This window comes from Gossypium arboreum, chromosome 5 (assembly GCF_025698485.1).
Source record: "Gossypium arboreum isolate Shixiya-1 chromosome 5, ASM2569848v2, whole genome shotgun sequence".
Classification (NCBI taxonomy): Eukaryota; Viridiplantae; Streptophyta; class Magnoliopsida; order Malvales; family Malvaceae; genus Gossypium; species Gossypium arboreum.
Genome location: NC_069074.1, coordinates 65,560,119 through 65,567,096, shown reverse-complemented (window position 1 = coordinate 65,567,096; position 6,978 = coordinate 65,560,119). Strand labels below are relative to the sequence as shown.

Sequence of the window (6,978 nt, the reverse complement as noted above, 5' to 3'; positions counted from 1 at the left end):
TCCCATGTAGTAATTGACCCTCGTGGTAACGAGTTCAACTACTGTTTAGCTTTGTTCCTCAATGAAAAAGGGAATAACCGAAGACGAATAGCATCATCAGAGACGCCATTGATTTTGAATGTATCGCAAAATTCCAAGAAATTTGATAAGTGAGCGTTGGGATCTTCATCTTGCAAACCATCGAACTGAACAAATTGCTGTATCATCTGAATAGTGTTAGGTTTTAATTCAAAAGTATTTGCAGCTACAGCAGGTCTAACTATGCTAGATTCAGTTCCTGTTAGAGAAGGTTTAGCATAATTATACATAGTACGCGAAGCAGGATTTTGATTAGCCGTAATTGTAGGAGGTAGCTGATTGTCTTGGTTTTCAGCCATCTCTTGGTTGGGGGTTGAGTATCATCTTTTTGCTCATTCTCCATGTATCTTAAGTTGCGCCTTATTTCTCTTTGATTTCTATGAACTTTACGATCGATTTCTGCGTCAAAAAGTAATGGTCCCGACGGGTTTCTTCTAGTCATAAACTATAAAAACCTGCCAAGAGAAAGAAAAAGTAAATTAATAAATAATAATAAAATTAAATTAAATTAAATTGCAAGAAAAATAAATGGCTAAAGTAATAAAAATTTAACGTTCCTAATATCTTAGTTCCCCGGCAACAGCGCCAAAAACTTGATCGCGTGATTCGTGACAAGTTATAAATATTTATAATGAAGATCAAACCTAGACTAACTATTATCACGACAAAAAGGCAAGCATACCTATTGAACAATAATATAGTAATGGCAAGACCGAGATATCGTACCCAAAGGAACCAAAAGTACTAGTAATAACTATCTTTTTATTATCTAGCCTAAGAATAAAAGGGGTTTTATTTGTTTTAATTAACTAATTATCTAAACTAAGAACGCACAGAGAAAAGAATTGGGGAATTGCTTTTGGGAAAATCCACTTAGACTTTACTTGTTATTCTGGCTCCGAATCGGACGATTTATTCATTCAACTTGTTCCATAGAGATCCCTAAGTTATGTTATTATTCCCATTCAAGACTAATAATGTCTAATCTCTAGACTAAAAAACTGAGACTTTTCTCTAATTACCACTCTAGGGTTACATTAACTCAATCTATGGATCCCCTTATTAGGTTTCACCCTAATCCGACAAAATCTTGTCACCCTATTTCAAGGCACGCAATCAACTTCGCTTAATTATGACAAAAATACTCTTAGACAGGGTCTATTCCTCCTCTGAATAAGAGCATGTCTTGAATCAGTATCCCGGGATATCAAAACAAGAATTAAGAACACATAATTAAGAACAAGTCAAATATTTATCATACGATTCAGAAAATAATAACAAGATTCGTCTTAGGTTTCATTCCCCTTAGGTGTTTAGGGGATTTAGTTCATAACTAAGAAAACATCTCCGAAGAATAAAGAATACAAAACATAAAGAAAACCCAAAACTCCTGAAGGGAAATTAAGGAGAGATCTTCAATCTTGATGATGAACCTGGCTTCTGAGATGGATCAATCGGCTTCCTTGGTGTAATTCCTTACCCCTTATTCTCCGTTTCCTCCCTTTCTCCTCTTCTAGGGTGTATTTATAGGCTTTGGAATGCCTAGAGACCCTCCAAAGTGGCCTTTTTTGAATTGAACTTAACTTGAGCTCAGTAGGGACACGCCCGTGTGACACAGCCGTGTGATGTGATTGCCAGGCCGTGTTCAATCTGTTAAATTGCACAGGGCTGTATGGGTCAATAGCCAGGCTGTGTGAATCATGAAAGCCTTGGTCGACACCCTCAAAAGACACAGGTGCGTGAGCAGCCTGTGTGGCAAGGCTTAGGCTGTGTCATCTTTTTGATTTGGTCCGTTTTGCTCATTTTTTGCTCGTTTTTTGCTCTTTTTGACTCTTGGTGCTTTCTTGAGTTAAAAACATGAAATAACTGGATTAAGAGCACCAAAATCCACAAATCTAGTAAAAAACATCCATAAATATGTTAAGTATTTGGGGTAAAAACATGTATAATTTGGCATTTATCAGCCTTGACACTCCCTAATGATCCTTTCTAGCTTGATGGAGTGCCTTACAATACCTTCTTCAGCTCCGCCTCTACGATTATGCGCCTCTCCTTTTCTATGGCGAACTCAGCTCCACACTCCTCTGCTTTCATCTCCATCATTGCTAGGCGCTCAGTGAGGACCCCTTGTTGTTCATTTATTATCTCATTTTCTTCCCTTACCTTGTTGTACAGCTCGTCCACCCTCTTTAACTTAGCATTAGTATCAACGAGCTCCTTATCACGGGCCTCCGTGTACCTTAAGTTGAGAGTGGCAACCTCAGGCAATAGGTGGCGTAAAGATGAAGGAAAATCCTCGACAGCCTCAACAGATGCCCTTTCAGCTACAAGAGCCACCTGAGAGCTCTCACGAATAGGGGGAGGGAGAGTGTCCTCGGTAATGGTAATGGGCGAGCTCGCCTGGGCAATGTTTGGCAAGTTCGCCAAAAAGAAAGAACAAATGGGAGTGACCACAGTAGCAGGGCCTCCATAATCGGCCATCATCTCCTGGCAGTGCTCCAATTGAGACCCACTTCTTTCTTTCTCGCTAGAAGAGTTGACACATACAACCCCAACTGAAGTCCTACACCTTTTACGACCACTGCTTATTAGAGTATCTATGTCCATGGCTTCGTTAAGCTAACGTGATATGTTGTCACTATCGCTTGAAAGATTTTCGCTTCCTTGATTGTCCCCTACACCACTAACAACCTTAGGATTAGTAGAAGTAAGTAACAAGTGAGTACCTCTTCCAAGGCAAATAGATGAAACTGTAACACCCTTTACCCATATTCGACGCTGGAACAGGGTACAAGGCATTACTGGACTCACACCACAAGCAATCATACAATCCCGAGTCATAAATTTGCGTCCAAATTAAAACCATTTGTAAATAATCATAAAGTCCCTAATACGAGCCTATGAGGCTCAAAACATACTTTGGAAGTAGTTCGGGACTAAACTGATAGCTTTAGAAATTTTTACAAAACGTAAAAAATTTTCCACTATATAGGGGTCACATGCCCGTGTGAATATGGGGCACACCCATGTGGGCAAGCCGTGTGGTCACACACGCCCATGTCCTGACCCCATGTAACTCTCTGACTTGTAACTATAAATAAATTGAGATCACACGGCCAAGTCACATGCCCATGTGCTAGACCGTGTGGTTAATTAATTTAATTTGAATTAGGTATAGGTTTCACACGACTAAGACACACGCCCGTGTTCTAGGCCGTGTGGCACACATGGCTGAGACACAAGCCAGTATGCCCAATTCTGAGCATTCTGTTTCTCAAAATTAAGGTACATAAGACTCACGGCCTAGCCACATGCCCATGTTACCAGGCATGTGTCACACATGGTTTAGACACACGCCCGTGTGTCTGCTTGTGTGGACGAAATGAAGCCATTTCTTAACTTCATTTCTCACCCAAATTCAACCAAAAACCTACACATAAAACACTCAACCAATTCCAGCCATTTCAAGCATTCCAATTGAACAAATCCATCATTCATCAAGGCATACCATTTCATGCATACATAGTTACAAACTTACTTTAGCTTAATTTAGGCATTAACAACATTTGATCACATGAACTTAGCATAACACATGTGTATATATATCATAATAGCTTACTAAATCATACCCAAAATAAACTATCACTAGCCATTCCAATGACTAGGTTACAAAATAAGATTTCAAGCCACCATTGGCCAAATTGTCCTATACATGCCATTATACCCAAAATAATTCAACTATAGATACCAAAGGTAGTTAGCTGATAGTGTGACGATTGATAAATCATAATTTATACATATTTTTACCTAATGTTTAAATGCATTTTATGGATGATTTCCCCTTAGAATTGGTGAATTCAATGCTCTTAATGCTTTAACTTCATGTTTTATACTTAGGAGAGCATAGGAGAGCGAAAGGAACGAGAAACGGGGCAAAAACAGAGAAAATAGGCCAAAGTATGAAATCAACATGGCCTGGACTTCTTCACACGGGCAGCCCACACGGTCGTGTCAATTTGACAGAATCGAAGCACGACTCACACGAGTAGAACACACACCCGTACCATTTTAACAGGCTGGAACACGGCCTGAAATAATCGCATACGGGTGTGTCCCTGCCGAGCCCAAGTTAAGTCCAATTCGAAAAAGGCCACTTTTGAGGGCTCATAGGCATTCCAAAGCCTATAAATACACCCTAGAAGAGGAGAAAGAGGAGACAGAGAATAGGGAGTATGGAATTTCTCCAAGGAAGCCGATTGATTCATCTTAGAAGCCGGATTCATCATCAAGACTGAAGATCTCTCCTCAATTTTCCCTTAAGGAGTTTTGGGTTTTCTTTATGTTTTGTATTCTTTATTATTCTGAGATGTTTTCTTATTTATTTATGAATTAAAACCCTTAAATACCTAAGGGGAATGAAACCTAAGATGAATCTTGTTATTATTTTCTGAATTGTATGATAAATATTTAACTTGTTCTTAATCATTTGTTCTTAATTCTTGTTTTAATATCCCAGGATACTGATTCAAGATAAGCTCTTATTCAGAGGAGAAATAGACCCAGGATACTGATTCAAGATAAGCTCTTATTCAGAGGAGAAATAGACCTTGTTTAAGAGTACATTTGTCATAATTAAGCGGAGTTGATTGCGCGCCTAGACATAGGGTGACAAGATTTTGCCAGATTAGGGTGAAACCTAATAAGGGGATCCGTAGATTGAGTTAATGTAACCCTAGGGTGTTAATTAGAGAAAGGTTTCATTTATTCAATCTAGGGATTAGACGTTATTAGTCTTGAATAGGGATAATAACATAACTTAGGGATATCTATGGAACAAGTTAAATTAATAAATCGTCCGATTCGGAGCTAGAACAACAAGTGCAGTCTAAGTGGATTTTCCTTAGATATTGTCTTAATTCAATCGATTTTCCCAAAAGAAATTCCCCAATTCTATTCTGTGTGAGTTCTTTGTTTAGATAATTAGTTAGTTAAAACAAAACCTCTTTATTCCTAGGCTAGATAATAAAAAGACAGTTATTACTAGTACTTTTAGTTCCTTTGGGTTTGACAATCTGGTCTTGCTAAAACTATACTACTGTTCGATAGGTACACTTGCCTCATCGCGATAATAGTTAGTTTCAAGAACGATTAATTATAAATATTTAAAACCTATCACGAAATCATGTGATTAAGTTTTTGGCACCGTTGCCGGGGACTAAAATATTAGGAACACTCAATTTTTATTACTTTAGCCATTTATTTTTCTTTCAATCTATTTTTTTTAAATTTTATTCTAATTTACTAAGTTCCTTTTTCTTTCTTTTGGCAGGTTTTTATAGTTTATGACTAGAAGAAACCCGTCACTTTTTGACGAAGAAATCGATCGCACAGTTCGTAGAAACCAAAGAGAAATAAGGCGAAGCTTAAGATACATAGAGAACGAGCAAAAAGACGATACTCAACCCCCAACCGAAGAGATGGCCGAAAACCAAGACAATCAGCTACCTCCTGCGATTGCGGTTAATCAAAATTCTACTCCATGCACTATGTATGATTATGCTAAACCTTCTTTAACAGGAACTGAGTTGAGCATAGTTAGGCCTGCTATTGCTGCAAATAACTTTGAACTAAAACCTAACACTATTCAAATGATACAACAATTTGTTCAGTTTGATGGTTTGCAGGATGAGGATCCAAACACTAACTTGGACAATTTCCTGGAATTCTGCGATACATTTAAAATTAATGGCATTTCTGATGATGCCATTCGTCTTCGGTTATTCCATTTTTCATTAAGAAACAAGGCTAAACAGTGGTTGAACTCGTTACCACGAAGGTTAATTAATACTTGGGAACAAATGACCGAAAAATTTTTACTAAAATATTTTTTGCCGGCTAAAACGGCTAAATTACATAATGATATCTCTTCATTTGTGCAGATGGACTTAGAAACTCTTTACGATGCATGGAAGAGATACAAAGACTTACTGAGAAGGTGCCCTTACCATGGGTTACCACTTTGGCTACTGGTTCAAACATTCCATAATGGCCTAAATCCTTCGACTCGACAAATGGTTGACGCAGCTACTGGTGGAACCATCAATAATAAAACACTTGAAGATACCTATGAGTTTATAGAGGAGATGTCACTGAATAACTATCAGTGGCAAGTCATGAGGACTAAGCCAACTAAAACAGTAGCGTTTATAACATCGATTCGGTTACTATGCTGTCAAACTAGGTAGAACTTCTAAATAAAAAGATTGATGGTTTACTTGGTTCTACTCAGGTACATCCAGTAATGAGGTGCGAGACGAATGGAGGAGGAGCATGCACAAATTATCAACTCTTAAACCCTAGCATCGAGGAGAAACAAGTCCAATATATGGGAAACAATAACTCTCGATCTCAAAATAACCCATATAGTAACACTTAGAATGCAGGTTGGAGGAACCACCCCAATTTCTCATGGGGCAGTCAAGGAATTCAAAGACCACAACATCCTCTAGGTTACCAACAGCCACCCTATCAATAGGAAAAGAAACCGAACCTTGAAGAGATGCTCACAAAGTTTTTCTCGGTATCAGAAACCCGTTTTTAGAACACTGAAACGACACTTAAAAATCAACAAGCGTCAATCCAAGGGCTCGAAATCAGATAGGCCAGCTTTCTAAACTAATTTCTAAACCACCACAAGGTAGCTTGCCAAGTAATACTGAACCTAACCCAAGGGAACAGCTCAACGCGATTAATGTTCAAGATGAAGAAGGATTTGTTGAGCCTGAGCCAGAACCGAGGCAAGAAACGGTGGTAAGCAAAGGTAAAGGTGAGGTAGATTATAATAAAAACAAACCAGTGACTGTCGAATATAAACCTTGTGTGCCATATCCCAACACGACA

General features: G+C 38.4%; 1 non-coding gene across 1 annotated transcript; it reads right to left on the bottom strand.

Annotated features, from left to right (window-relative positions):
* Nucleotides 1-5,985: 5,985 nt before the first annotated feature.
* Nucleotides 5,986-6,091, bottom strand: LOC128293590 (small nucleolar RNA R71). Its single transcript, XR_008283771.1, has one exon. It is a non-coding gene; the product is annotated as a small nucleolar RNA R71 (small nucleolar RNA).
* Nucleotides 6,092-6,978: the final 887 nt, after the last annotated feature.